Source organism: Rattus norvegicus, chromosome 10 (assembly GCF_021556685.1).
Source record: "Rattus norvegicus strain SHRSP/BbbUtx chromosome 10, alternate assembly SHRSP_T2T, whole genome shotgun sequence".
NCBI lineage: Eukaryota > Metazoa > Chordata > Mammalia > Rodentia > Muridae > Rattus > Rattus norvegicus.
Window position 1 is genome coordinate 45,018,084 of NC_141543.1, and position 14,661 is coordinate 45,032,744.

At 48.0% G+C, this 14,661-nt stretch overlaps 1 protein-coding gene across 1 annotated transcript in view; it reads left to right on the forward strand.

Annotated features, from left to right (window-relative positions):
* The window catches only part of Rapgef6 (Rap guanine nucleotide exchange factor 6), a 449,393-nt gene that overhangs the window by 432,388 nt on the left and 2,344 nt on the right, over nt 1-14,661 (forward strand). The gene's annotated exons all lie outside the window — the stretch shown is intronic.

The window sequence follows — 14,661 nt, forward strand, 5'->3', positions numbered from 1 at the left end:
ACATGTACACACATGTTTACACATGTCCTATACACACATACACACACGCACACACACACACGCACACACACACACACGCACACACACATACACACACATGCACACACACATACACACACATGCACACACACACATACACACACATGCACACACACACGTGTGCACACACACACACACACACACACACACAGTTCCCTCATAGCATTAGGCTCATTTCATTGTGAGGTATAGCCAGGATGATAGCTGCCCCTACGTGTGACTTGAGGTTACAGGTGTGTACCAGTGTGCATGTGGCTTTGAGTTCTTGAAGAGTGACCAGTGCCATGAGGAAGAGGGCCTGGTATGGCGTAGAAAAGAGTATTATTAGACTAGGAGTCAGGAAACCCCTAGCTTAATTCACTGAGAAGTCATTTCTCCTGTCTGGTCTTCAGTTTCTGAATACCACATAAGCCTGCAAGTCTGTCCATCCCCTGCACCATTGCAGAGGGTGCTGTTGGGTAGTACCTGGAAGTCTGTCCATCCCCTGCACCATTGCAGAGGGTGCTGTTGGATAGTACCTGGAAGTCTGTCCATCCCCTGCACCATTGCAGAGGGTGCTGTTGGATAGTAACTGGAAGTCTGTCCATCCCCTGCACCATTGCAGAGGGTGCTGTTGGGTAGCACTGCTCTGGAGGTTTTGGCATACAACCGTATAGTTACAGTGAACATTGGAAAAGATGTGTTTTGTTAGGAAAAAAAATTGCAGGGAGCCGTAGGTACCAGGACAAAGAGTATTATTAGACAGATGTCTCGTTGGGATTTGGGAGACGGGGCAGTCTTCCTGCAAGAAGTGAGTTCTCACCTAAGACCTGAGAGAAATCCAGCAAGAGCACAAGCAAGGGGGTGCTCACCACAAAGGGAATAGAATACATACAGAACAGTGTCGGCGCAAATTCCTGCAACCGCTCACCCCAAGTGTGATACGGAGTTTGAAGAAGGGAGCACTGAAGAGATGGGCACAGAGGTTGTAGACAGCCCACGTGGAAGGCTGGGCACGGGGAGGGTGAGATGGGACAGAGTTTGCGGAATTCTGCGCTTCTGTGCGCTTGAGGTCAGGATTGCCCAGGGAAGGTTGGAAGAGCCTCTGACCATTGCACCGCTTTGCAGCAGGAAGTGAAGGCCAGACAGAGGAAGTGACTTCTCCCTGAGTAACTTGGGGCCTTCCGGACTCTTAGTCCAGTGCTCAATCCCACATCATACTCTCTTCCTCATGGCACTGGGCCCCGTCATGAACAGGACTGGGTGGTGTAAATCTGTAAACCATCATGGAGGAGGCTGAGGCAGAAGTCTGAGGCCAGGCTTGCTACATTGTGAGATCCTGTCTCAAAGCATAAACAAAGGGATGGAGAGAAGGCTCCATGGTTAGAGCATCCATTGCTCTTTGTAGAAAACCAGAGTTCAGTTCCCATCACCCATGTTGGGGGAAGTTTACAACTGCACGTAACTCCAGCTGTAGATGGGTTCTACAGCTCTGGCCTCCAAAGACCTGTGTGAACATGTATGAATGCAAACATGCATGCACACATGTAGACACATTTAAAAATAAAGTAAAAAATCTTAAAAAAATCAAACAAAGAGCAACAACACCAAAAAAACCCCCTTGAAACAGTAACAAGAAGGCTCACGTAGAATCCGCTACCATCGTAGGCTGTCCAGATATTTTTAGCATCCCAAGAAGTTCTGTCAGACCAGAGCGGGAACAGTCGATTTCCCTGAGTTTAGAACTTTTCATCAATAAGAAGTAAAGACATGTGTCACTTGGCCCCCTGTTCTTGTAAGACATGGGCACATAATGGGGAACCTCTGTTAATTCATGGAATCTGGCTTGCACCGGAGTCTGCCGATCAAGTGTCAGTGGTCCTGGAAAGGACTGGGAAGTTCAAGGAGCTGGACCAGCATGCACGATTGGCTTGCACTTTGTGGGAGATAAGTATAATTCCTCTACGCTGACATTCGGGTCTCTACCCACACCTCTTCCCTCTTTCCAGCCTGAATTTCCCTATCCCTTTCAGTCTGTGCAGTGATCACCAAGGAAGAAGAGGTGCTTGGGCTGAGGACCTGAAGAGCTGAGTTTGAGTCCTGGCTTTAACACATGGCCCCAGGCAAGTCCCTTCTTCTCTTGGGTCCTCAGTTTTTCCCTCTATAGTATGTAGGAATCAGGCTAAATACCCACACAGGACCATTCCGCCAGACTCCTAAGGAAGTCTGAAAATATAGAGGAAGAAAAAGCAAGATGGCCAGAGGATCAGGAGACACTATCACTAGTGGCTTCTTCCCCGACTCAATGGAGCCTCACGTAGTCCAGGCTGACCTCCAACTCACTATGAGCCAAGGGTGGCCTTGGCTCCTGATCTTCTTACTCCACCTCCCAAGAGCTGGGATTACAGGCAAGTGCCACCATGTCCAGCTTTAGGTTCTTTTAAATTAATTATTTTATGTGCCTCTGTAAAAAAATAATTCATTGTGGTCCATTCCTCGTGGGAGGTGCATTGAAAGCTCATTAACGAATCACAAATCACTAATAGCCCTGGGCCCCTGTCTTCCCTAACTGGCTAGATACTCTCAGCTCATCCTGGGTTTGAAAAGTTACAAGCAGGGTCCTCTGCTACAAGACCCTGGCCACATATCTGGAAGGAGGGACTCTGGAAACCTAGGGCATACGTGAGATAAAGTTTTGTGTCCTGAACCAGTAGGATAGGCGATTTAGAGAGGGGCAATGCTAGAAACAGGAAAGATTGCACGTCCTCGAAGACTCAGCCAGTGAGGAATTCAGGGGGCAGAGAAGTGCAACCAGGAATATACAAGCCACTGTTTTGCCCCACATTGTCATATTAGCCAGCTTCTTCCCACCCACTTCTTCAGGCTGGTCCCAGACTTTGTAAGTTAAAAACAAGCAAGCAAGCAAACAAACAAACAAACCCTGCCTCACTTTCACTACTCTGAGGATCCTCTGTCTCCTTTAGGCTTTATTTATTTTGTGTATATGTATGTGCGTGCTCTATCTGCATGTACGCCTGCATGCCAGAAGAGGGCATCAGATCTCATTACAGATGGTTGTGAGCCACGACGTGGTTGCTGGGAATTGAACTCAGGACCTCTGGAAGAGCAGGTGGTGCTCTTAACTCCTGAGCCATCCTCTTCAACCCAAGGATTCTTATTCTAAAGTGACAAGTCTTGTGTCTCAAATGCCTCCTAAGAACTCTAGTTAGAACCCTTCTGAGGCTTCTAGAGGGAGGGTCTAAGATACTTACTAATGAGAGGCACAGCTGGGGTTCCTAACCAGCCTAGTTAGTATCCACGGGTTCTGCAGCTGTAGTTTCTTTTTTTTTTTTTTTTTTTTTTTTTTCAGAGCTGGGGACCGAACCCAGGGCCTTGCGCTCGCTAGGCAAGTGCTCTACCACTGAGCTAAATCCCCAACCCCGCAGCTGTAGTTTCAAATAAAAACTGTACGTACACACTTGTGCAGCATCACCCCCACCACAGTACTGTGCGACAACCTTTTACATAACATTGACTAGGTATAATCAGTCATCCAGAGTGGTTTGGTATCCAGGAGGATGTGTGTAGTGCCTTATAAGCAAAGACTGGGCTTCCCTGGATTTTAATATCTGAGCAGATAACTAATTCCCCATGGACACCAAGGTCTCTTCTCCTCACTGGACAGGATAGGACATAATAGAACAAGACAGATGAGGGCCTGGAGAAATGCTCTCAAGTTAAGAGCACTTGATGCTCTTACAAGAGATCATATTTAATTTCCAGCGTCCACTCACATATTGTCTCGTAACCACTGTAATTCTAGCTCCTAGGGATCCAACAACACTATCCCTCAGCCTCCCTGGGCACCTGCACTCAACTGCACATACCACACAGACATACATGTACACACATAATTAATAACAAAAATATCCAAGTGTGGCAGTGCACACCTTTAATCTCAGCACTCAGGAGGTGAGGGCAGGCAGATCTCTGTGAGTTCCAGGCCAGCCAGCTCTGCACGGTGAGGCCCTGCCTCAAAACAGACAGACAGCAGGTTACATTTAATAAACCCAGCTTGAATATATAAGGTACTCTCTTTTGAGAGTATGGGCTCTTTTGTTGAGGGTTTGGTATCCATTGGCACTATTTTAGAAGGTTCTGAAAATCTGAGGAGGTGGAGCCTAGTTAAGTAAGTAGATTTCTTTTGGGTGTGACTTTCAAGGTCAAACCTGGTCCATCTTTCCATCTGTCCTGTGGCTCCCTGCTTCCAGTCTGCTCTGAGGTAAACTGCCTTCTCCACTTGCTTTTTCCTCCATGATATTCTGCTTTATCCCAGGCCCAGAACTAACAGAGTCAAAGGAAAATGAACTAAAATTTCTGAAATTGGCTGGGCGTAAAGGTGCATGCCTTTAACCCCAGTACTTGGGAGGCAGAGGCAGGCAGATCTCTGAGTTCAAGGCCAGCCTGGTCTACAGAGTGAATTCTAGAGACAGCCAGGGCTACACAGAGAAACTCTGTCTTAAAAAAAAAAAAAAAAACAGGGGTTGGGGATTTAGCTCAGTGGTAGAGCGCTTGCCTAGCAAACGCAAGGCCCTGGGTTCGGTCCCCAGCTCCGAAAAAAAGAAAGAGAAAAAAACAAAAAACCAAAAAAACCAAAATCAAACCCAAACGAAAATCTCTGAAATCACCTTCAAAATGAAATCCTTCCTCCCTTAAGTTATTCATGTCAGTATGAGAAAAAATAACAGAAAATTAATCCCAAAGGAGAGTGGATTTGTGCTTTAGATTAAGTGTGGTTCTTAAACCTGTGGAACTGATTTGCAGGAAGAATTCAGGAGAGGTCAGAGATGTAGGCTAAAGAAAGCCTAGGCTGCTATCAGCAGAGCTTAGTGAACAGTCCTGGTGAAGCTCAGAAACCCAGACGGGAACAAGGCAGGGCCAGGCTCATAAGGTTTCAGACAGGAATGAGGTCTCTGTTGTGAACTAGAGTAAAGGCCATTTTAGAACTAATTTTATTTTCTTGTGGTAATGATCCTTTCTGAGACTTACTGCCTCCGTTTGCTAACCTAGGTCTTCTTGGAAGCCTCTAGTCTCTGTACAATTTTATCTAGGCCTAGAATGTTTTGAGACTTAATGCTGAACAATTTTACCCTTTCTAGCTCTTTCTGAAATCTTGTGGCTGGTTCAACTTAGCTGTTCTAGCTCAAACTCCTCTCTCTCTCTCTCTCTCTCTCTCTCTCTCTCTCTCTCTCTCTCATTGGGCATATCCTATTCTATCAAGTCTCTCTCTGATTTGTCCTTTTGTCTGCCACTCAATTAGACATCACTTTCACGCATGGGTGCTTCCTTCTGCAAACTAACTTGACCTTCATTGTTTGGGATTAAAGGTGTGTGCTAAAGGGCTGAGCCGCACCACCACAGGAAACAGGTTTTGTTTTATTTCCAGTAAATAACACAGTCACTTTGTGATCCTGCAACAGGCAATTCATATAACAACTGAAAAATAACTTTTCTATATTTGACCCACACAAGCCCCGAGACTTTGAATGAGGCTGAGTGTAAAGATGCTGGGTTAACTCACGTATCTGACAGAGCTCAGCATTCAGACCATGGTGCAGTTATGGCTAGCTGCTTTTAGTCAAGTTTATGGTGACAAATAGGGCAGAAAGACTTTTAAAACTTGTAGTTTAGACAGAAAAAAACAGTGTAAAGTTGGGGCTAAGGTAGTTGCTTCTGAAGAGATAGACATCATTAAAAAGAGCTAGACATGCCAGATGGTGGTGGTGCACGTCTTTAATCCCAGCACTCAGGAGGCAGAGGCAGGAGGATCTCTGAGTTTGACGCCAGCCTGGTCTACAGAGTGAATTCCAGGGACAGTCAGAACTACATAGGGGACACCTTATCTTAGAAAAACAAATAAGCAAAGAAATAAAAAAAAAAAAAAAAAGAGCTAGATGCTTTGTACTGGGATACTGGGACACTGGGAAAGAAGGCTTGAGGGCATCTCAGCTGTGCCCAGACTCCTCTTATCCCAGACTAGGACTGTAAAAGAGTATATGTATTAAAAGACGTCTTTTGTGTTGGAGAGATGTCTCAGTGGTTAAGAGCACCGACTGCTCTTACAGAGGTCCTGAGTTCAAATTCCAGCAACCACATGGTGGCTCACAACCATCTGTAATGAGATCCGATGCCCTCTTCTAGTGTGTCTGAAGACAGCTACAGTGCATTCATATACATTCAATAAAAAGACTTATTTTATTATTTTATTTTTTATTAATTAAAAAAGATTTCCTTAAGAAGAGAGCACTTACCAGGCATCTAGCTGACACATGAGAAATGCCTGCTCTGTGTTACTATATATTGGAAGCATGTAACGTTCTTTTTGGTTCTCTTGGGGCTCATAGCTAAGAGTCTGCCTTAAGTTCCTGAGTTTGCATTTGAACTTCAGATAATGCCGGGATTACTAAGACTTCAGGGACTCTTGGAGACAGACTGAATGTAGTTTGTGTTGTGAGATGAGATGGTATTAGTTTTGGGATTATGGTTTAAATATCTAATGTCCCCGCAGGCTCGTGTATTGAGTGTTTGCTAGGTCACCAGCTCTGTTGAAAGATCCTGAAAGGCAAAGATACTCCTGTCCTTAGGACTGAACTGGCATGAGGCAGGTTTGTCGGTCCTTCCAGAAACCCACTGAATCAGACTCTGCAGGGTAGAGGCCTAGAAGGAGAATTTTAAATATGATACCAAGGGTCACCTGGGGATTAGGTGAGAAACCCAAGCTCACTGAGATGAGTTTTCAAATCTCAAAGTGAGAATTATCGGTCTGTACATAGGTAGTCAACTTGACACAGACTAGTGTTAGGAGATTTCCTGGAGAAGACAACCTCAGTTGAGGATTTGCCTTCATGGAACAGGTCTATGAGCACGTCTGTGGGGCATTCTCTTGATTGATGGTTGATGTGGGAAGGCTCAGCTCATTGTGGATGGTGCCACCCTTGGGCAGGAAGTCTTGGGTGGTGTAAGGAAACAAAGTATCAAGCCACGAGGAGAGTAAGTAGCACTTCTCCATGTTCTTTGCTTCAGTTCCTGTCCCTAGGTTCCTGCCCTGACTTCCCTCAAGGACAGACTGTGATCAATCGGAGTATGTAAGCCAAATAAACTGTTTCCTCTCTGAGTTGCTTCTGGTCAGTACTTTATCACAACAACAAAAAAGTAAACTGAGTCAAGCAGCCGTGGAGAACAAGAGTGTGTTTTCCATTTGGTGGAGTCACCCAGACATTAGATCCAAAGTTTTGAAAAGACCTGCAGCAGCTGGCAAAAATGTTTGAGGTTTGTTTGTTTGTTTTCGAGACAGGGTTTCACTGTGTCGCTCTGGCTATCCTGGAACTCACTATATAAGCCCAGACAGGCCTCACAGGCACAGAAATCCACCGGTCTCTGCCTTCCTTGCGTTAGGGTTAAAGGTGTGCACCACCGTGCCCAGCTAACATTATTATCAGAACTGGGATCACCGTTTCTAGAATAGAATCATACATTGTCTGATACTCATGGTTCTGTGCACGTCTAGGGAGAGTGTGTTTTCTCCTCTGTGGGTATGGAAGTGCCATCGGGTCCAAGTCCCACCTATACTCAATAGCAACGAAGAACAAACTACCCAAAGGGGACCTGTGACCTTATTGGGTTGGTTCTCATTTACAGAAAGAACAGGTCTGTCTCCTGAGATACGATCCTAGGTAGCCCAGGCTGTCCCAAAAACTCACCATTTGTGATGCAATCCTCTTGCCTACAAGGGCTGAGGTTTCAGGCATGCACCACTATGCTGGTTTTTTTTTTTTTTTCCCACATCCAAGTTCAGGCAGTGGTGGGGATGGGACCCAGGGCCTCGTGCAGGAGAAGCAAAACACTGTATCAACTGAGCTACATGTATATCCTAAGGGGAAGTTGTTGAGGGTGGGAATGAGCTGATTCAATAGGTGCCTTAGAGAGCAAAAGAGATGAAGATGGCATCCAGTGCGTCTTGAGAAGGAAGTCTGGCTAGGGGCAGAGCCGCCACTTAAGTCCACAGAGTATTCCTCCCTGCGCTTGGGAGCTGCACTGGGAAGCTGCAAGCAAACGTTTCCAGACTCGAGTCTGCATGCACCCGTGAGCCTGCAACACGCCAGACCTACAGTTGTGTCTGACTCACCCATGACCGAGCCAGTCTCTGTCCCTCACCTTCCTCCTCACCTCAAAAGGTGTCTTGAGGTGACACCTTCCTTGTCTTTTTAGAAACCTAGGAATAGTATCTGTCCATACATAGACCATAATGGGCCTGAGTGCTTGGCTACGGGGTTCTCAGCTTCAAAGTTCTTCCAGATTATCCAGACCTGTGGTTTGAAGGTTTGGAGGGAGTTAATCAGCAACTCTCTCTCTCTCTCTCTCTCTCTCTCTCTCTCTCTCTCTCTCTCTCATTGCTCTCTCTCTCTCTGTGTCTCTGTCTCCTATCCTGTCTGTCTGTCTCCTCCTCTCTCCCTCTCCCTCTCCCACTCTCTTTCTTCTCCGAGACAGAGTTTCTTGTATCTCAGGCTGACTTTGAATTCTCTGCATAGCCAAAATGACTCCTGGTCCTCCTGTCTTGACATCTCAAGTGCAGGGATTGCAAGTGTGTGAGTCACCTGGTTTAGGTAGTGTTGGCATCTAGCCAAAGGCTTCACCAGTGCTGAGCAAGTAGCCCATCAGCTGAGCCACACCTCCAGCTTTGAAAGCACCACTCTAATTGTTCATTCTGATGCAGGAGCCTCAGAAACTCGCAGTTGAAGTACCCTGCTCTCCCATCTCTGTTTACTTTTCCTACGAGGGAAGTACCAACTCAGATCGAGGTCAGAGACTGGATATATAAAGGGAAAACGAAAACTCAAAGTCGTTTCGAGGAAATGGGGTATGTGTAATCCTGTCGGGATTTGAAAACTGGGATTCAGGGATGAGTTTTGCAAAGTGGTGCTTTCCAAGGAAACAGACACAAAGTGGGTGTGTTGAAAGATGTTTGTTAAAGGAGGAGGATCCAAGAACAGATGTCGCAAGGCTGTGCTGTCAAAGGAAGTGGCTTCTTAGCCCATCAGGTCTGGAGCAAAGATTCAGAGTGATCTTTACCAACCTTCTCACTGGGCAGGAGGGCTGAGGCTCATGAAGGGGGAAGGTGAGGTCCCAGGGTGAGGCAGAGAGCTGTTGAGGAGGCAGTTGGGGCTCCTATCCCCACTCCTTCCATTTTCTTCTCAAGTGTGTAGTACCTTGATATCTTTGTCCCAGGTCCTTGAGGCATGTACCAAGGTCAAAGACTGAGACCAAATCTGTGTGCTGGGGAACTACACCTGGCAGATGGCAGGGGCTGCAGCCCTCGGGTGGCTGGGGTACATCGGAGAGGAAGGAGCTGTGTGATGAGGTGGCCTAACCTCAGAAAGGAAGCCTGGTGACTGGGGAAATTCCCCAGCAAGGTCGCATGTCTATGTAAATAACCAGCTCTCATTAGCCTGGACTTCAGAATGGGAGAGAGAGAGAGAGAGAGAGAGAGAGAGAGAGAGAGAGAGAGAGAGAGAGAGAGAGAGGAAGAAGAAGAAGAAGAAGAAGAAGAAGAAGAAGAAGAAGGAGGAGGAGGAGGAGGAGGAGGAGGAGGAAGAAGAGGAGGAAGAGGAGGAGGAGGAAGAGGAGGAGGAGGAGGAGGAAGAGGAGGGGGAGGAGGGGGAGGAGGAGGAGGAGGAGGAAGAAGAGGAGGAAGAGGAGGAGGAGGAGGAGGAAGAGGAGGGGAAGGAGGACTCCTGGGAAAGTTGGAGAGGGTATAGGGCCTGGATATTCCTAGGGGTCCAGCACCCTGCTAAGCTCTTTGGAAAGCTTCATCTCACTGTCTTAACAAAGTCCCTGGGTCAAAAACTGGGGAGCCTGAGGCTCATTCAGTGAGTGGGCCCTTCCCTAAGATAAAGTGTATCCTATTTCCATGGAGACCACGGGGAATGTGGCCATGATGATGGTCATGACGATAGATTCGCTGCCACTGCTGACGAAGGTAACAGAGATGAGGCTCCAGTCCCAGAAGCCTTAGCAGTTTCATTTTGGGTTTTCATCTCACTGACTGGGGAATTTTATCTTGGGAGCAGCTCAAAGGCATGAGGCAGGTAGTGACCTTGAGTCACCTTGGGCAAATCCCAGCACGTTGTGTTTTATAGGCCCCGTGGGAGCTTTCCAACACTGGCACTGTTAACTCCTCTTGGAATACTTCTGACATAGTGTCTACAATGGGAACACCTCTCCGGTCTCTGTAAATCTCTCACATAGGGTCTTACGCCTCCTTGAGAAGGGAAAACCTACCCAGGTCTCCACTCCTTTCTTAGGTTTGGGCCCACACACCACCGGGCTCCCCAGGAGGCTGTCCTGGTAGGACAGAAAACAGTTCCCACCTACCGGGCACCGCATGGAGCCTAAGTGTCTCTTAGTAGGACTCGTACACAATCAGACAGATCCCCAGAGCAGGAGGTGTGCGTGGTGCACTAAGATGTTACAGCAAGGAAAGAGCTTGCCTGTGTGTGTGTGTGTGTGTGTGTGTGTGTGTGTGTGTGTGTGTGTGTAACAACGTTGGAGGGTTGGGCTAGTGTTTCCCATGTGGCCAGGGATGATGTACTTCTGGTGTGCGTGTGGGCCTAATCAATTCATTTTTTTTTTCTTTATGTGGTCAACAATGCTCTTCTGAGCATTCCAGCAGGTTCTGTCTTCCCATAGCCTGTGTGTGTCTGACTCTGGCTTTCTTTGGTCTGTCCCTAGGGGCATGGCTGGCAGTGATCTGGCTTCCAGTATGACTCGTGGGGATTGGGACTGGGTATATATGGGAAAGTGGGGAAATGGAATGTCTCTTTCCTCTTCCCTTGGTGTTTTTGGGTCCTTCCAGATCAAAGTCCAGGGCTCTTTTTGCTGAGTGCCCGGGAGGGGTTTTTACTCTAGCTGGCAACATAGCTGACAGATGGTGATAGCTGAGAGGAAGGGGTGGGACCATCCACGGGAGGAAATGCATGTGCTGGAAGCTTCTGAGAACAGCTGGGCCCGGGGGAGGGGCCCACGGCCTGAAAGTTGGGACTTGTCCTTACACAGGTTGTGGTGTGACCTCTATGAGGACTCTAGCCTCACGCTCTGCCTTCGAAGCCCCTCCTGCCCACCTCACCACCTCACCCCCAACCCTGCCTGACCCACCTTTAGGTTCTAGGTAGTGATTCCTGGCTTCCTGTCTCCATCCCCTCCTGAATTCATAGCAGGTGTGTCTTTCTCTCTTCTCCTCACCCCTCCCTCTCACTTGCCTTCCCCCTCCACGCCAACCCCCCCCCCTTTTTTTTTTAAAGATTTATTTTATTCATGTGAGTACACTGTAGCTGTCTTCAGACACACCAGAAGAGGGGATCGGATCTCATTACAGATGGTTGTGGGCTACCATGTGGTTGCTGGGGATTGAACTCAGGACCTCTGGAAGAGCGGTCAGTGTTCTTAACCACTGAGCCATCTCTCCAGCCCCCAACCCCCCTTTTTGAGACATGGTTTGCAGCTTCAATCTCTTCCCATCTCACTTGAGACAGGGGCTTTTGCTGAACTCGGAGCTCGCCAATTCAGCTAGACTAGCCAGCCGGCAAGCTCCAGGGATGCTCCAGTCTCCACCTCCAAACCTCACATTGCCATACCAGGTTTTTCTTTCTCTCCGTCTGCCCGTCCATCAGTCTGTCCGTCTGCCTTTTTCCTTTTAATGTGGGTGCTGGGGATCTGAACTCAGGTCCTCATGCTAGTGTGGTAAGCATTTCACTGACTGAAGCATCTCTCAGATCCTGACCTTGAACCCAGGTCTGCCTCCAACTTCCTGGGAAGTTGAACCCAGGCCTTTTGTGCATCCCAGGCCAGCATTCTAATAACCGAGCAAGACCTCCAGTCTCTCGAGTGATACTTTTTCTCCACTTAGCTCTCTGAGGATGAGGTGCAGTGTAGCGCAGTGGTTCTCCATCTTCCTAATGCTATGACCCTTTAATACAGTTTGTCATGTTGTGGTGGACCCCCCCACCACCATAAAATTATTTTTTATGTTGCTACTTCATAACTGTAATTTTGCTACTGTTATGAATCTGAATCATAATGAAAATATTTTTGGAGAAAAGAGGTTTGTCAAAGGGGTTTCGAACCGAAGGCATGGATAGTGCTCTCAGAGATGTGCCTGCACTGAGGTCCACAGCTCTGAGGTAGACGCACCTTTGCTGCCCCCCTCCCCTGAGAGAAGCATGGCATAGGGAGGTCAATGAATTTGCTATTGCTAATGGTTGACTGGGACTTGAACCCATGCCTGCAGCCCAAGATGGAGGCTGTGGTATAGCTAGAATTTCCCTGTAACCTCCCTCCCTGTGAAATGAGGAAGTTTTCTCTGGCAGTCCTGCTATGATGTAGTCTTCAGACAAGCCATCCTACCAATCGGAACTTTACCTCAGTTGCCTTCTTGTAACAGGTGAGCCCTGCAAAGGAAGCAATGGCTGCTCTGGTAAAGCTTCTCCAGTGGGATTTGCTGTGCCTTCAACTCCGGCCCCAGCCGAGTTGGGACGAGAAAACATCAGGGATTTCAAAAGAGCCAACAGCTATCTCGCTGCCGTCTGTTAGCAGAAGTGTGAGCAGATACTGGGCTCTGCTATGGTCAGGGCAAGCCCCTCCCAAGTTGCCACTTCCTTCAGGTGTTTCCTTTTGGTCCCAAAGACCACGGCTTCTGCAACGAATCTTTCCTGAAGGGATAATGCATTGTCCAGGGATGTAGGCATGTCAGTTAGTTGGCAGAGTGTATGCCTGGCAGGCACAAAGCCCTGGGTTCCAGCCCTAGCTTGCCATAAACTATATATGGTGGTACCTGCCTGTACTTGGGAGGCAGAGGGAGGAGGATGGGAAATCCAAGGTCATTCTTGGTTACGTAGAGAGTTTGGGGCTAGCCTGTACTATGTGAGACCCTGTTTTAAAAACAAATGGGCTAGAGAGACAGCACTTACAGGTCTTGCAGAGGACCTGGATTTTGTTCTTCCTACACAGTAACTCCAGCTCCAGGGATCCAATGTCCTTTCTGGTCTCTGTAGGTACCAGGCACCTATGTGATGCACACACATACATGTAGGCAACACATGTGATGCGCACACATACATGTAGGCACTCCCTCAACTCAACACATAAAACAAAAACAAACAAAAGAGAAGAGCAGTGAGGATTTGGAGGGGACTCCAGCCTTGAAGTCCATCTCAGACGGTGACCCAGCTGTTGGGGTACGGTCGGTGTTTATTAGGACCCCTGACCTTCAAGGGACTGTTGAGTTCTAACTGCTGTGATGGCCAAGTACAAGTGATGGTCACCTCGTCTGTCACTGAGGGAGTTGAGAATTGCTGAGGCCCCTTCTGTACCTAGAACCTTTTTTTTTTTTTTGGTTCTTTTTTTTCGGAGCTGGGGACCAAACCCAGGGCCTTGTGCTTCCTAGGCAAGCGCTCTACCACTGAGCTAAATCCCCAACCCCTGTACCTAGAACCTTAAAGCCATCCTCCCATCTCCTGCTTTGAGACAGGGGTGGTTTGACCTCCCGCCATTCTCCTTTTAATTTAACCCCCATCACTTTTGTGCCTTGAACTTGGGGCCACGAGAGCAGTCACTAATGCTCCAGTGGAGGGAATCAGACAGGAGAGGCATTCCCCGATGCCCCGTGAGGATCGGAACCGTAACCGTAGCTCTAGCACCCACCACACAGCAGGTATCGGCAAGCACATGCTTGTGAATGGATGAATGTTGCATTAATGAACAAGCTGCTTCAGATTCATAATGGCTGACTTCTGCGCAACAGGAATCCAAGTAGAGCTTGTGGGAGTTGGTGGTCCGTGCCTGCAACCCACCACTCAGAAGCAGAGGCAGGAGGATCAGCTTATCTCTGTCTCCATAGTAAGTTCAAGGTCAGCCTGGGTTACATCATGAGACCCAGATTCAAAAGAGAAAAAAAGGAAGGAAGAAAAAGCATGGCTTGTTCTCTAAGCACAAGGATAGCTCCTCCACTCCACCAGCCTTACAGACTTTCCTGGAAGCTAAGAAAAATCCTGACATTTCAGGTCTTCTGGAAGCAAACCCCCATTTCTGTCCCAGTGACCTCAGCCTATAAACCCTGAAACCTCCCTCCCTCCATGAGCAATCAGTGAAGGGCCATTCACTTCATGGGGGTGGGGAGGGGAGGAAGAAGAAGAAATGAATGCAGAGGGGTCAGAAATGTGCCTTCCTCAACCTAAACACCAGGCTTGGCTGTTTTCATTCCTGATTCCCACAGGTTTTTTTGTGATTAGCTTGTGGGGCCTCCTCTCATCCATCACATCCAACCCTTCTCTATACAAAGGGGGAAATGAGGCCCAGTGAAGTCAGTGAAAAAGAGCTGCAAGGTCCCCCAGTAAAGGAATGACCAGACCCAGAATCTCCTAACTGCCTACATGGATAGCTTCTACTGTCAACACCCTAAGTACAATAACCTGGATGGACCATCTGAGGGAGCAGGACCATCAGAAGGGACAGGGCCTCAGAGGGGCGGGGCCTCTGTGGGGCGGGGCTGAGCCCTCTGCCCAGTGGACAGCCTCCCATCACAGGCTCTGG